Here is a 17,385-nt window from a genome sequence, read left to right on the forward strand (position 1 = left end):
TCATGTAATATGAACTCTGCAGTGTGTCACTGAATTCATGCTATTGAGGTCGTAATGTGGGGGCATTCGCACGTCATTACCTACACTTGTTCAAAAAATATGTCAAACCAACCAAAAAAAATTAGCGCTCTTTTAAATTCATTAACTGTTAGGCTATATGTTATCAATTTGCGTTATATGTCAAATATTGTCGCACAAACTAATTCTATTCCGCTGGTTTTGCATAGTTAATAACTCCTTTTTATACCCACAGAGTCTGAGACAGCGGAAGATACCGGCGTATGCTACGTGCAAATAGCACTAGGCTAACTAATTTAGCAACCTCGTTTAATTAACACAGATAATTGTATTGCCTTTTTGTCCATAACGTAATTGTCGCTCTACTGAAACTCGTGTTAGCTTCGGGGTGGGTGTAGAAATTACTTCACGGAAACAAATAGGCTAAATCTTGGCGACACAGCGGTACCCCAGTGGTTACTAATCGTCTACATTTCTGTGCAACCCTGCTGTAAATCATTGGAATCTAAAATCAAAATGAATGAGAACCAACGCAAAATAACTCTCTTTAGGCAGGGACTACTCAACATATCAGACTGGCGACTGCATCGTATACGATTTGAGAAAACATTTAATTTATTGGCTATAATTTGACTACGGATATGCACTACAATTTTGACAACGATCAGAATATTTATTTTTTGTTACTGGTTAATTATGTATAATTATGTATGTTCTTTAATTACCCAGGACTCGTGGCTATGTCCCCCCCCCCCCCCCCCTTCTTTCTGGTGTACTAACCTCTGTTTCAAAACTGGGAGGCGATAGCAGATAACCCTCGTTTTCTCTGCGCGCTTGCCAATCAAATCGCTTATCCACGCAAGGAAACTGGGGAGACAACACATTATTCTGACTAAGCTTTTACTCTGGAAGGAGTACAAAGGCAACATGGGACAACATCGTTTTTAGGTAAAGTAACGACAATGATCAATTAATTTAGTTATTTTCGCTTTTTGCTTAACTGCAAATATGTAATTTAGCCTGCTGTTCAGCGTCAGAATAACACTTGTAGCTTTGACATTCACAACGCGTTGATTGTAATTGTGCATAAAAAGCTACAACGCTTTTCATACGAGCATAAAACAGCTGTTGAACTTAGGCTACTAGTGTTTATGTTTGGTTTGCCTTAGTGCAATGGATTGTGTTCTAATTATGTTTTGTAAAAATGTGCAGGGCGTGCAAACTTTCGCATTCCTTGCAGATGTTGTTTCAATGGGAAACAGTTTGCGCGTCTGTTGTTTTACCAGTAGCATAACACCGGACTCGGGCAACCTGTTTGCTTTACTGACCGCTTGCGTTTTCCCAGTCACAGAACTTCGGATGTGAAGGTATTTGTACACGCTTTTATTGACGAACATAAAATACTGTTTTTATGTTGCGCTGGTATTTACATTGATTTCAGTCCAACAGTAGCCTATGCTGGGTGCATACATTTGTTGGAAAGTGACATTAACTGCAATTTACCGTTAATGTTAATGTAAACCGTTTGTTTAACTCTTTACTTTAAATTGTTACACTCAGAATATGCGAGAAACACCGACCGCAGTCTTTTTCTCACTCAGTAGTCCGATGTCGGTGTCAGCGGCTTTTCAATCTGTGTTGTGTCGCTACTCATTATTGTAGGGTTATCAGTTTCTGGCGAAGAGTGGCACTCGGACATAACTGCGTATATCCTTAAAGTCGATTACTTTCGGAGAGGAGCTTCATATAACTTAAACTACTGAATGAGAGGTAGCATCTTAAGTCTATGATGTGTATAGCACTGTAAAACGAATGACATTAGCTATTAGCTACTGTTACGTAAAAGCTGTGAACATGGTGGTTCTGCGTACGGCTGCGTCTCATCTCCATGGTCCTTGGATTTATTTAATATTTCCTTAACGGCGCAAGCTTGCAATTGTTATACCAGCACATGAATTTAATGATGTCATGTCATTATAGATCAACGTATGCCTAGAACAAAGTTTCCATATAGTTCGACAAGTTCGCAAATATTTCAGAGTATATAATGTAATAGCTATATAATATTTCAGTAGCTGAACCTGTAGAGTATGGCATTGCTTTGTGGTTAGTGTATTGATGGTGTTCAGTGCAGAGGGCTGAGCAGTGATCATTCAAGCATGTTGTGTGGTTATCCCGCTCCCTCTGTATACGGAAGATATTGTTCTGTCTTTTTACTCTGTGTCCTTTAAGATAATGCACCCAGCTGTCTCTAAGATAACTATTTGCATTTAAGAGTGTGAGTGAAAGATATATTGATGTCTTATTTGACTGAAATGGAAATGAGCTGTTAACTATCTGTTAAATATCCCCTTACAATTTAAAAGTGTGAGTGGTAATGCATAAGTTCTTAAGTGATCTATTTTTATGGTAAAATATTTTATTAAAGAATCTCCATACATACAATATCTCCCCAAATACAGTACTCCAAAGCACAATTTGAATGTAAATATTTCTTCTTCAAAAAAGATGATAACTCTTGATTGACAGTTTTAAGCACCTATTACCGTTAATGTATGTATAAGCTGTCATGGCCCTTTGTTACATTATTTGACTGCTGCTGCATTTGTTGAAATTACTTTTTTTGAAACCTTGGACCTTTGACTTCCAGGCAGCTAGACACTTCTTGTGACCTTATCCATTTGCAGCATAGAAACCAGGGGTGGCAGGGGAACAATGTGAGTGCTTGCATAATGCAGAACTGAAATGTGAAGAACAGAAATGTTAAATGATTATAGTGGTAAATAATCTGAAGCATTTCTGCAAGGGAATTTCATTGGGATGCATTCGCTCTAAATAAATAAAAAAAGATTCAATTGTGCACATATGCATGCAGTGGTGTCTGGGTTCTTCTCATGTCTGCTTGTATACTAAAATAAAAATCAAATTGATGGATTTCATGGATTCAAGAAACGGGCATAGTATGTGAATGCTTTACATACACTTTGATTGCAGCTCTAATTTTTTTACAGTTTTCATTTTATTTACTGAATTCTGCTCCAGTTATGGGGAAATGCCATCCATGTCAACCACTGACATTTATCTTTGCTCCGCACCTGGGGCTTTGTTTGCATGGTTTCATAGATTATTCTGCTCCGAGGCCTACTCCATGCCAGTACAGCCTGAACCTTGCGCTGAGCCAATGTATTGCAGGATATATTTAATACCATATCAAGGGAAATCGTCAAAGGTTTGTGTGGAATGTGTCTCTTCTGGGTTCGTAATGTAGTTGAACACAGTGTGCTCTTTTTTTTAATGCTCTGACATTTTTCAAATCAAAAGCATATAGCCCAAAGACTACAGATGATGCATTTAGTCTACCTGGCTAACTCTGGTGCATTTCCAGAAATGTTATTAATGTTCATTGTCTCTGTCAAATAAACTAATAAATTACATCAAATGAAATGAAATTCAGCTTTTTTTGGGGTGCTCTCTGGGTAATATTGAATCAACAGGAATGTATGCATAATTGCATTTCTGGTTATGTTTATTAAAAATAAATATATTTTCTGTCTTCAATAGCTACGTCTTCAGATTTGATTAAATTGAAAATCTGTTGAAATCCTAATGATTGCATGGCTAAGCATGTGATTCATGCATATGTATCATATGTTTGTTGAATCTGGTGTGGCAGTAGTTCTTTGAACTGGGGGCCTAACAGTATCAGCTACATAGAAGCAGTAATCTGAAGCAGTGGAAATTAAGCTGTTTGAATCACATGCACGTTTAATTGTGTGAGGGAGGAAGGAATCCTTGTTTGTTGTCATGGAGATGATGATCAAATCAAATTGCAGTTTGTACCTCTCTTTTTAGTTTGTTTTCAGTTGTTCAATTTCTGAAAGCCTGTTTTTGAAACCGTTAATGGCTACATACAGCAGAGCAAATTAGAAATGATTCGGGGTTTAGTGGGTTAAGTTGCCATTGGTATGCAATGGTATTAGAGAGACCGATTTAGTGTAATGAGTCACTCCCCTTTATTTCTGTTCTTCACATTGTGCATCTTTTTGTAATGTGGAAATAACCTTGTACACTGTGTCTGTCATGGCCCTGTGTTTTGACATTTTTCAGACCATTCCTTTAGGGTGTTATTCAATATGTATTAGCAATGGGTTGGCAAAATGAACACAGTTTTTCTTGAAGTAATTATTGTAGAATCATGAGGGACTGATAGAAGGCAGCTTAGTTAATTTTTACATTGATTTTTAACCGTAAAATATTAGGCCATTATTTTTTTCCCTTTTTAAACTATGAAAGTAAATGTGAGCTTTCTAGTGAATTGCCATATATCATACTAGAGGGACTTTCATTATTCTGAGTCAAATTATTACAGTGCTTTTCAATGTCATAAATTCTGTTTTTATGGTTCTGCGGTATATTCAATGAGCAACAGCACAGTCAAACAGTGATCTTACATTACACAACCAGGCATAAAGATGATGGTTACCAACGTATCATAGAGCTGGAAAAAATCATTGCAAAATGCCGGTTTTCCTTAAATCAAATGAGTGTATGAGCTCCTGATGCAGTACAACTGAGCTGATTTCTCAGAAAATGACTGCCGTGGAGGGCATTTTAATTTAGTTGCGCTCTAATTAGCTGTTTGTGGTGCCTCTTCTTCAATTGTAGAGCACAAAGTGAAAAAATTGAGTTTCAAAGCTAGTAATCAAATGTTTTACTTTCATTCCAAAGTCTTAATTTCAGTTATGCACATTTGCATATATTTTATGTAGATGGCCGTGCTCAAGATGCACTGTTGTCAAGTGGTAATATTGATGTTGGAAGTCAGTATTCACAGTCGCATTTCATAATAGTACTGTTTCCTAAAATTCACACTCTTTGGCCATTATCAGTGAAACATAGTCCATCTTCACAGAAGTGAGCAACACTGTGTTGGTTAATTTTTTTTAAATGTAACTGTAATAGGAAAGTGACTATTCCTGAGGATCTCAAACCATAAGAAATAGGAACCTGAGGATTCATGAGGATTTTAAACATTGTAAAACCCAGTACACCTGTTCTCCATCCATCCAATTATTTTACTGCACCAGCACACTGTATAGTGTAACATAAGCTTCCAGGGGTTAGGCCTACTCTGTATAATTCAAGTTTAAGCCACAATTTTCCCCATGCTGTGGGCATAGTAATTTTTCATACATGTTGCTATCATTTTTTAAACATTTTTTCTTCTGCATGTTGCACAAACAAATCTTCTTACACTCTCCTGTTTATTTAGGCATTGATTCTTTTCTCCCTCTAGAATACCCAGTCATAATTGTTAGACAGTCTCATGTCTGCAACATCCTCTCTTCTGAACTGCAATGCATAGTTAAAATGACCAGATAGCCAGATTACATCACAACACTGAAAAGCCAAGTACAATTTTAGAAGGATGAGCAATTTGAGTTTATGGAGTTCTCTTTTTGCCGCCAACATGCCTAAGCATGGTTATTTTATAATATTTTCAAGGTAAAAATCCTGCCTAATATGTTTAAACATGAGATGACTAGTTTTGTTTTGAGTTTTGTTAGGCTACTGAGACCGCAGCTGCTGCCACTTGTCACCAGTCACATGCTGCGACTTTGTCTTTGCTTTCATTATCTGTACGTCTTAATGTCAAATTCAGAATATAGTTTTAAAGGTCTTAAACGTAAGGTGATAGGGTAATACCGGAGTTTTGTGTGGTTCGGAGGGCTAGCGTTAGCATTACCTCTTTAGTGACTCTGCTCTGCCTGTAGCTATGTAGCCCTGCTCTGGTAGCACTGTGAAGGTGCACAAGGATTGACAAGCAGGTAGGGAGGCCTCCTTGCAGAGAAACGTCCTGATTGGTTGTTAAGATTCAGCTATGGTGAAATTTGGAATGGCTGAAGTTTTTCAGAGCCTGGGGCAGTCAGAGAGACCGGATTGTTTTTGTGCAGCATTTAATTCATTGATATCTGTTGTGATGTGAAGGAAATTTAACCAAATATGAACAAAAGTGCTCTAAAATAAACTTACTTACCACACATTTGACTCGATAGCTATGCCCCAGTGCAAATAGCAAAGCAGCTACTTGGATACTAAGCGGCTGATGGAGTTTATGTCTAACAAACCAGCTTTATGTTTCCCTGGATCTCAGTTCTCTAAATTGTATTGTTCTGTAGGGGTGTTTAGCGTGTGTGTAGAAGAGGTTAGGAGAGGTACAGCTGACCAGAGTTTTATTGACGTTCCTAGCCAGGCATAGAGAGAGGACACGTTTGACCTCTATATGGCAGCAGAGTGTGCAACAATTTTAACAGACACTAATGCCCTCTTCACTGGTTATAGTCTCTTATTTTTATAATGGGTTTTATTCATCAGTGATCTTCGGTAAGTCAACGGGCTTGATTTAAAAGATTATTGCTGAAAATTGTTTGTGGGCTTGATGAGGCTTCTGTGCTATCCCAATTCTCCACCCTTTCCTCTAAAGCGTGGACTTAAATAGCCCAGATTCAAAAGAGCGCTATTAAAAGAGCGCTATTTGCTTGTGTACACACAGGCAAAGGGAAAAGCTACACTGTACAGGGTGCAAGTCCACTGGTCCACTGTTGCATGCTACTGCTGCCACCCCCCAGGGGAACCTGGTGCCCCTGGCCGAAAAAAAAAAAATCAAGAGGAAACACTGCACATGTGATTTACACCTACACTACAACTACAAATCGTCCAAGATGCAGTATATTAAATGAACTGAAAATGCGTAGCACCTGTGCAGCATTTATCAGTGAAACCGTGTAGCCCCTCCTTTCATATTGCCCCGTAAAAAGAGGCTGCCTGGAGAGCTCTTTATGGCAATCGACTGGATTGTTCCACTCGTTTTTCTACAGGAAAATTACCCAAGGGAAACTGCCTCTGCTTTACAAATTGCATTTATTAGGAACTGTGTTAGATATTTGGCATTATACACAATGTTAAATCAGGTTCATTTTGAATACATGTGAAATATATTTTAAATACACATTTAGGTAGATTTACACAGAGCCTGCTCAAGGATTTTTGTATCCCTAAGCAAGAAGTAACCAGGGGCAACTAATTGGGTTAAGAGGGGTGGTGGCGGCAAGAGCTATTGCAGTTAGGTGAGGGTTTAGGCATAGCAATCACGGACCGGGAGTGGGGTGGGGATTTGTCGACAATCAAAGAACCGGCGCACGAACAATAGCATCGAAAATACTATTCCACGCCCTCTGAATGCTGCACAATTAAATTGTCTTTCAGAAAAATAACAAAAATATTTAAAACCTGAAATGTATGGCCCCACGTGACCACATAGATTGTTTATGCCAGCAGCCGAGCTCTGGATTTAGATTGCAGTCCATAAGAGTGGGTCATTTGAACAGATGGGAGTGTTGCTCTGTGCATCAGTCGGTACTTAAACTGGAAGGTGTGACGTGCAGTTTGTTTCTGCCACAAAACAACTTCTCCCTGTAATTGTGTTATAAGTGGGGGAAATTCATCTGCAACTCCATGCTTTTCCATAAAGGAATATACAGTATGAGCTTGGACGGCATGGAGTTCCTACAGAGAGAAGTCCTGTCTGAGATGGAGAGCATAATGAGGGGAATATTGGATGCAAAGGATTCGGGTTTGTTTGACGTGGGTAAACAGCCCCAGCCGTGTGGAAAGAGGAATAAGTGAGATTATGCTCCATCCAGAAAGTTTGTGTTTGTGTACGTGTAAAGCATTCCCTCGACCCACAGGCGACACGGGGAGCCAGACCGGATGGTGCAAGAATATCTAAAAAGAACCGCCTTTCCCTTCCCTTCCCTTCCCTTTCATTAGAACGTAGATGACAGCAAACAGCATGCTCAACTGTGAAATTATCAACTCGGGCACGCAACTGACGCCACACTGTGCGGACAGAGTTCACCCGTAGCCCTGCGCCGCAGTGCTCTGCTCTTCATTTGAAGTGAATGAGTTCCGCTTCACGGTCATCGTGAATTGGGCGTGACTGCACTGTCACTGCTTTCAGTCTGGCCCACGCAAGCGCTTAGCACAATGACTGGCCGCTTATTTATTGTAGCAGTGCAAATTGAGTCCGTAGGAAGCCAGTCAGAATTGACAACCAGTCTACTAAGACTTCATGGTCTATACGCGTAATGTTTATATACAGTATGAAGTATTGTGGGAAAGCCAAGAAAGGTGGCAACACACCATAGAGGTTAATTGCACTATATTAGTGCAGCAGTTAATTTTTGGGGTAGGCCCCAGTCTGTTATTTGGCTTCCACCTGTCTCATCAATTGATTGCTACAGGCGTTGAATTAGAGTTAGGTTTAAGGCCCAAGTCCCAAAGTGAACTGCACTGCAATTTTAATCTTTAGGCTTTTCAGTCTTTATGAAGAACACATGATTGAGCCAGTTTATTTCTCTTGGGTTGGAATAAGGTAGCCTTGTCACTCTGGTTGCATCATTGTGCATCAGCTGTGGTGAAGACTGATCATTACACACAAATTACCTTCATGAAACTTGATTATCCTCCCATCTTTACACATAAATTGGCCATAGCTTTGCTAACATAATGCTTCATAATGCACTTGTTATATTCATTTTTACTCATGACCACTAGATATAACTACAAAAAATAAACATCTATTTTTTCTACTTGAGGGTAGCCCTTAGAAACCATTTATCCTTTAAAAGTGAGTTTTTTAAAGGTGCATTTTTGGGTCAAGTAGTATGTGAGGCAGTTGGGCTGGTAATTACAGGATGGTAAACTGAAGTACATGGCTTAGTGAAATTCCGCCCTACTGCTGTGTCTCTGAAGTCGGAAAAATCTCATCATCGTCCATTGCTGTGATGAAAGCTGCTTTGTGAAACAGTGTCGCCGATTTGTGCCGATATGCATTATGTGTGTGCACTACAGCAAGGAGACAACATCTTGACTGATAGACTACATTACTTGTGGTCCTTTTCTTCACGGCCACGATCATGTGCTTTTCACAGTTTTACAATAAGGGCCCAGAGACATAATCAAGCATGTGACCTTCTGGGCTCTAAATCTGAATTTGAGCTGTTGTCCCTAACGACAGCGGAGTTCAGCAATCAGTCTGGAGCAGTGGTCTCCAACCCTGGTCCTGGAGAGCTACAGGGTCTGCTGGTTTTCATAGTGACTCTGCACTTCATGAATCAATTAGAGCAGTTGATTACACAGTTAACTCAACTCATCTGGTGTCTTGGGTCTCAATTGGGTGCTGATTTTAAGGTGAAAACAAAAACCAGCAGACCCTGTAGCTCTCCGGGACCAGGGCTGGAGACCACTGGTCTGGACACATGACTAATTACACAATTTGGGGCTAAATTGAGGTGTTTATTTGTGTGAGACGATAAAATCATGGCGCTATGGACTGGTGTGGATCAGAAATGGGCAGCGGGGGTCATGTCTATTTCTGGTTCCCATGCCAACTTCTGGCTTTAATTACTTAATTAGCCCTAATATTTACGCTGTCTGATATTTAAGGTCCATTTCTTGATAAGTGCATGCATAACAGCTGAGAGCTGTTCTTGTTGTCCCTATATGAAACAGTTTACTGTGATGTAATGAAAAACTAACCCAGTGTTGGTGTATGCGGGCAATTGGCTCATTTAGCCAGGGTAATTGGTGGAAACAAAAACCTGCATACACACCAGCCCTCCTGGGTCAGAATCTCCCACCCCTGGTGTGGACGAAATGGAACATGGATGTACAAATCCCCCTAAGATGGCTTGAATAAAACGGAATAAAAAAATATTCTTCTGGTACATTGCGTACCTGTGCATTTATTTATGTGCACATCTTGCAACTTATATTTAGACCACAGTTCAAAGATTGCAATAGTCCAGTACTTCAGAACACAAGAGCATAAGGGACGGGTGCAGGGGAGGGTGAGAGAGGTGACTAAAAGCATAAGAGAGTGCAGTGGGAGGGAGCATGACTTAAGTATCATTCAACGGAGGCATTGTTCAATGGAAGCATTCTTAGGGGAAAAAGTGGATCCCCATAATGATGTGTATTTTTAAACTATCTTATGGGAAATGTTACATTGTCCAAGCAGGAGAAGCACCTCATACCTGCCATCAAATGTGACGGTTGATCGTTGAGGTTTTGAGGCTGTTTTACTACCTGTGGTCCGGAGCTCTTGTTAAATCAGTGTCAAAATGAATTTCACCAAGCACCAGGACATTTCTGTCAAAAACCTGGTTGCCTCTGCCAGACTTTGTCATAGGTGGAAAAATGCAAAAAAAAAAAAATGCAAAACCCTTTTTTTTGGAATAAAATGTATAATTTGAAAAATGTGTCATTTTGGTAGATTCTACAGAGTCATTAATAAAGTACAATATTTTCTACACGTGGGGAGAATACAATTGATCTCAATTGTGGTGTTTTTTATGCCATTCTTCTCATGGGCCTGATTAAGTGCTAATTGAATGATTAACTAAAGTGATTGCTGCAGTTAACCGAATTATTGTTTGACACTTGAAATGGAGACTGTGTTGGCGGACTAAAATACGTGCAGTTATTTCAACTGGGTTATTTCTCTGGGCCCTAATTATAACCACTGAATGTGGTACAAACCACCCGTATAAGCATTTTTATGTTAAATGTCTATAGCAGCAAATTATGTCTGCTGCTGTATTGTGATACTCTTCTATTTGGGAGAAAATGGACTTGAATGTGTTATATCTGAAGTATTGCCTCGTATTTATTTGCTAATAGCAAACTGGCTAGCACATTGCTTGTTTCCAATCTAATGTAGTAATCAGGCCAGCTGCTATCAGTGCTGCTTTTTGTCTTTAAATGCATTAAACCAGTATTTCCAACTGCTACAATGTAATATGGCCTTCTGTGCAAGTCTTCTGTCTCTCTGTACAGCAAAGCAGCAGCTTGAATAATTTATGCTTTTATTGAAGGTAACGGTCCTCACTGCATAACCTGCATATTGAGTAGACTCCTTCATTTCGCTGCCCTCTTCTCAGAACCACGGTCTTGCTCAGCAGTTACTGAGACAGCACACAGAGGGCAAAACCCCTCTTTGTATTGGTGAACTGCAGTTATCTGTTGATTGGATTCAGAATGCAGAATGAGAAGCATTTGATATGGTTGATTATTAGTAGTGTGAACAATGCACTTTGATGGGCTTGGAAGTAATACTGTGGTTATAATTTTAATAAGGTTCCCCAAAGAAGGCGTTTGTCCGTATAATGTGCTGTTAATTGCAGGGCGTGCACGTCCTAATTACTGAAATGTTAAAAAATTGATGGTAATTGACAGTAATAATGATTCTTTCCCACCTGGGATGTTACCTGCTGATTCTTTTTATTTTACGACCTGAACTTCATAAGGCCCCATATCTCCACATCTGGAGCTAGGGCATGATGGAATGCCATCGGCATTGTTTTTATCTCTATTAACGTAAGTTTTTATTTCCATCTGGTTAAAACACTGCTCCTCTCAAATTACTGTAGTGCACAATTAAACAGTTCAGTGTTAAATCAGCCCTGTACATACAGTGTGGTCCCTGTTGGGCTCATATGCACCCTGTTAGAGTTGAAATAACACTGGACATTTTACTTTTACTGATTACACATCAGTGGTTTCTTGGTTTCAGTGGTCTTAGAACAATTTAACAGAAAAGACAGCTCTTGAGGGTACAGTATGATGGCATGCTTTTATTTTGGTTGTGTGAGTTGCATCTTTAATACAAGAAGCCGCCTTTTAGCTCTGTGTCCATCAGCATAGAGATTGCCATATCCTATGAAATTAGGGTTAGGGATGAGTGTTTGTTGATTTGGGGGGGCTCTTTCTTTCAAGGCAGCAGTTGATTTTGGAGGACATCAATCAGTTGATACCTTACAGTCCAAATAATTATGATTCCCCCCTTTTGGGCTATTCACTTAAGTTATAATTGCTCTTATTATCTTTGACAACAGTCTTGTCTGATGGGAAAAGTAATAACACTATAAAAGCTATTTGGCAAATTACACCGAAGCCTTTTTGTCATTTATTTCAGTCATGACAGTATGACCATGTATAAGACGAAGTACCTCAGCTATCCTGTGTTTGCCCTCTGGTCCGCTGTATACAAAGACCATAAATTTGAAAGATAATTATGTATACAGCGCCGCATGTACTGCACCGTAATTTGGATGCGGTTTGATAACCGTGATGTTATCCAGGCAAAATTAATTCTAGTTTGGTATAGTCATATATTGGTCTGTCTTTTTGTGTTGAGCACTAGTTTGTGTATCTTTATGATTAAAATGTGGATGCTAATAGATGTATGTGTGAACCATACATCTGCCTGAAACACACTATTATACTTTAGAAAAACTTTGCAGCCTTTAGTCACAAAAATGTGGTATACTGAAATATAGGTGTAAATTAATTATTCTTAAACTGGGACATCAACCACATGAAAAACTCATTGTTCATTGCTCCGGTACATTAGTTGTATTATTGGAACTATACTTTTTTCATTTTAATTTTTAATTTTGTTGAAGTCACTGGTTTTTGTGTCCAGTGATCATTTTTCTTTTTGACAGTTGAGTGTTTCTTTGGCTTGTGTACTGATATTTTTACAAAGTAGTCTAGTGCATTCCTACCTCTCCCTCTCTAGTACAGTGGTCTGGACAGTGGTGTACTTGGGTCATGGGAGGCCTGACAGGAATGTAATGTATTCGCTCTCAGTACTCTTGTATGGTGTACATGTGCAGATATCCCTGTAGTGAGTGAACGAGAGAAGATGAGAGGCCAGTAATAGAGGGTGTCTGGGAAAGGTTCGTTGCAGTATTCTGAACGTAAGAGTTCTATTCAGTGCTCAGCAAGAGTTCGAGATTTCACCTGCATTTCTCCACTAGTAAGCACAAGTAGGCAGATTTGCATCTTTTGCATCTGAATATATGAGTATTAACTTGCATGCAATCAAAGTAATTGTGTGGCTTATATAGTGAAAACTGTTCAGTGTTATGTTCTAAAAAAAATAATAACATGATGTTCAAAGCTAATTATTTTGTCGGCAAAAGTACCAGATTTCTTCGCTTTGGAACAAGAAGTGAGACATGTTTGCATCTTTTGTACGGCACTTCAACATTTAAGCCTATATTTAATTAAATACTGTTTTGAAACAGTTTCCAACTCCTGTCATTATCTTTATGAAAAGAATCCCATCACATGCAAATTAAGAGCTGCTGCAGGATTTCACACTAGGATACCGAAGACTAGAACTAGTCATGTGTACTGTACATGTTGAGATGCTCTGTAGGAAGTTTTGCTTTGACATTGGATGAACAATGAGAGAACTCATGTTTGTCCATAACATACCATACAGAGGCATACTCAAACTCCAAGTGAAAAAATAGATGAATGTATTTAAATTGTGAAATGGAGCCCCATGGAATTGCTCAACAGAATCGGCAAACAAGAGCGTCTTTTTCCGCTCATTCATTCACCGGAGTTTGGGCTGAATTCACAGAAACTGCATGCAATTGTATGTAGTTGACTTCCTTCAGCCTTAATTCTTTTGTCTTAAAGACAGCGGCAGTATGGTGGCAGCGTGGTGTCAGTACGGTGTCAGTGCGGTGTCGGCGCGGTGGAGCAGCAGCTGTTGCTGTCCTGGCCGGGTTCTCCCTGTGTGGAGTTTGCCTGTCCTCCCTGTGCTCACGCAGGTTTTCTTTGGGCACTCTGGTTTCTCCCACACGGAATGACATGCATGTCAGGTTAGGTGTACTCCTGCCCTTGCCCTTGACCGAGGCACAGGCCTCAGAACTTGAGTTAAATAACTAGGATGGGTCAAATGCTGAGGACAATTCACCCCACGAGGTGAAATAAAGTGTACACTGTCTCACTTAATGGACTTTCTTCAGTCTTAATTTCTTTAATGACCCTTTTCTAACAACTCAATGTACACGGTTGTCAACTGAATTCTAGTTTCAATTCACAGTTAAGTGTGCATGAATGATGTGTGTGCCCTGCAATGGACTGGCAAACTGCCCAGTGCATACCTGCTTCTTGCACAATGCATGCTTGGATAGGCTCCAGTATCCCCTGTGACCCTGACCAGAATAAGTGGGTTAGATAATGGATGGATGGATGAATAAATTTAAATATATTGTGATATGGATTTCAATGAGAAATGTTCACACAATGCATGTATAGGCCCTATTTAAAAAAAATAGCATGTTATGACATGACTGAAGTGAGGAATTTGGAATTTCTAATGTGTTATTTTTGTTGTCTTTGCAATACTGTGCATATTTATTTATTTATGTATTTATTTATTACTGAACACTGGGCAAGAGGTGTTGTACTAGGTTTTCAAAAATTGTTGAGGCAATTGGAATGTGCAATTGTATACTTGGGGAGAGGTATCAACAAATGAAATGTACCATTTTAATTTTAACTTTTTTACAGAGAAAGACATTTTGTTTATCATGGAAAAAACCTTTGTGAATAAATTACCCAAACAATCAATGAAAATCCCATGAATATAGACTTTTTTTAATAGAAAATTTGTTTTTTATTTTGCTTTGATGTCCGCACGTACTTTTTGATGTTTGCATGCAGAATAGAGGCTCTGTACAGCAACAGGTGGTACTCTCCAATATCTTGTTTGCTCTTTCAGATCTGCTCATCACAGATCAAAGTAACCTGGTATTTTTCATTTTGTATTTATTCTCAAAAATAAATAAAATAATTTAATCACTGCAGTATGTACCAGTTATAACCAGCCTGAAGCTAAAGCATCATTTCATAAAAATAAAAAAATTATTTTTAGATGTTTTAAAATTGATGCATAAATATGGCTGGATTTTTCATGTGAAATGTTTTGATCTAATCTTATCTGGAGACAGAGACACTAAAAATATGCTCTTTAGCCCTCAAAGACCTGGTTTTTCTCATCCATAACTGATGAAAACAGAAGAGAATGGAACCAAAAAAAGACTGACATTTGAAACAATAATTACATTGTTTGGCCTTTTCTAAATTACTCCTAACAGTGAGATTGTCACAGAGTACTTGCAAATGTCAGGCAGCCTGTTGAATTATAATGCATTGAATATTCCATTGTCATAATGACTGAGGATTTTGCATTCATAATCATTCTCTATCAGAAAAATAATGTTTTGCTTCTGTTCTAAGCTCTTATGTGTCATGTTTCTACTCCCCAGTAAGAATATACATATTGTCTAATTTTATCTGTCCTTGTAGCTAACGATTTTTCTGTCCCTCCATTCATTAGCCAGTTTTAAGTTGCTCCAGAAAAAAAACATGGGGATTTACCAGCAACATTAAACAGCAATGGGATGATATACTTGCATTAAAGGATAAATGACACCCACAGGTGGAGGAGGAAGTTATTGAAGTCAGGTGTTACAGCTGCTGAGCATTGGGAGACATGGGGAGGGGGATGATGTCATGCTGTACATTGAGTGGCAGGTGATGGTGACTGGGAAAATGTTCAGGGGTTTCACAGGCTGCAGGGTGTCTTAATTAATACAGCATTTAATAAATGATCTATATGAGTCCTCCTGTTAGTTCACCACAGGGTGCACCTGCCACTGTGCAGCTGTCATAGTTTTCCTCCCAACCGATGTCATTCAAGCTCGAAATCACATGCTTACAGACACTAACTGTCCAAATTGATCATGTCAGTTTTGTTTTGCTTGCTTCTCTCCATTTCCCCCTCCATGTTTCCTTTGTGGTGTTTTACCCAAAATCCTGTTTTGTCAAGTGTGCTTGTGAGGCTTTCTGGTCACTGCCTTTTGCTTTGTAATGTTCACATATACACGTAGTGGTAAATAAGCTGTTTCATCGCCTATGGCGGCTCGGTGTGAGCATATCCTTTTACTTTATGTGGACAGATTCAGAAAATTGCCAGAATGTACTCTTTTGCTTTCAAGGTCTGACCCAGAGTCTGCCGAATGAATGGACCGGCCTGGCCTGGCGTGGCAAGCCTGTGGCCCGAGGTCACTGTGCATCAAACAGATCGAAGTGCAGTAAACACAGTTAGTCTCTCAGCAGACTCTGTGTCAGGTTATCACAGTGCCTTATTTTCAGCTTGTTCACTGTTAAAACCAAGCTGTTAGCCATGCCCAGATACTGGCCCATGTCGTACGTACTTTTTCCCCCCTGGCAAACTGGGCTACCATTTTGTTTTTTTCAGGCGTGGGAGGTGGCTGAGAAAGCCGTCTGATAGAGAGAGTACAATTCTGCAATTCTCTTTGCATTTTCAGTCGACCTCATTGAAAGTATTCAAATATAGTTAAATGCAAGAGTATTGCGGCAGTGACACAATTTTTTGTTTTTTTCAGCTCTGTACTCCAGCAGATTGGATTTGAAATAAAGCAGTGAATATGAGGTTAAAGTGCTAACATTTGCATCCATATCAGGTTGTCCATGTAGGAATTACAGCCCTTTTTACTTATAGTCCCCCCCCCTATTTTAGTGGAGCAAAAGTAATTGGACAATTGTCTTCTCCGTTGTTTTGTGGCCCCGCTGTGTCTCTTTGCATCATTAATTCATGCTCGAGAAAATGCCTTAAAGGACAAGATAGCCTTTCAAGTAAGAGCCTGTTTGTTCTGTTCATGGTTTACCTTTCAGTTACAGTACAGGTAACACTCCAGTGTGTTTAACTGTGTCCTGCACTAAGACATGTATGTCTTTGATATTTAGAGTTGCTCTTTTGCAGTGTCAGTCACTCCTAACACATGTTTATTACATTGCCTTTTATGGAAATGCCTTGTTCCTCTCAAGTCCTGACCGCTTCATTGTTTCTGCGGAACCTCTGAGATACAAACGTCAGACTTACAGGCTGAGCAGGGTTTGCGTTTGGAAGTAATGCAGCTGTGCCTTTTCAAGCTTCTTCTTATGGAATACTTAGACTCTCTTTTTATTACCACTGATGCAGCAAATGGGCTTTAAATGGACAACAACCACACTATCCATTGATTTAAAAAAAAAAAACTGGAAGTGTGCATCTCCCTCTGTAATAGCATTTTTGCAAATCTCAACCTTGGGGGGGAAAAATTTACATTCTAATGAGATCTGTTTATAGCATGTGTGATTATTGGTTATTAAAATAATTTATAGCTACTAAATGAGAGCTTGTTTTAAAAATAAGGCATCAGTCTATTGGTAACTAATCGAATAAATGATTATACTGTACTTGACCTCCATTTCCAAAAGGTTTCCGCCCGGTGTTGCTAGAGAAAATCGTTGTCCTGATTGGTCGTTAAGATTCAGGCGCAGTGAAATTTGGTGTGTCTGATTTCAGGGCCTGGGGCAGTCTGAGAGACCAAATGTTTTTCTTAGACCTTTATTATTGATATTTTTATTGAGTTT

At 39.2% G+C, this 17,385-nt stretch overlaps 1 protein-coding gene across 9 annotated transcripts in view; it reads left to right on the forward strand.

The window, feature by feature from the left end:
* The first annotated feature begins 812 nt into the window (after positions 1-812).
* Positions 813-17,385, forward strand: part of LOC118226064 (voltage-dependent R-type calcium channel subunit alpha-1E) — a 130,299-nt gene continuing 113,726 nt past the window's right edge. For 7 of the 9 annotated variants that reach the window (XM_035415314.1, XM_035415318.1, XM_035415313.1 and 4 more), the window contains exon 1: positions 816-966. The gene's annotated coding sequence lies outside the window, so the exon portion shown is untranslated. Of the gene's footprint in view, positions 967-17,385 lie in introns of all 9 variants that reach the window. The other 2 variants (XR_004764956.1, XR_004764955.1) reach the window with 2 other exon arrangements.

This window comes from Anguilla anguilla, chromosome 4 (genome assembly GCF_013347855.1).
Source record: "Anguilla anguilla isolate fAngAng1 chromosome 4, fAngAng1.pri, whole genome shotgun sequence".
In the NCBI taxonomy this organism is placed as follows: Eukaryota; Metazoa; Chordata; class Actinopteri; order Anguilliformes; family Anguillidae; genus Anguilla; species Anguilla anguilla.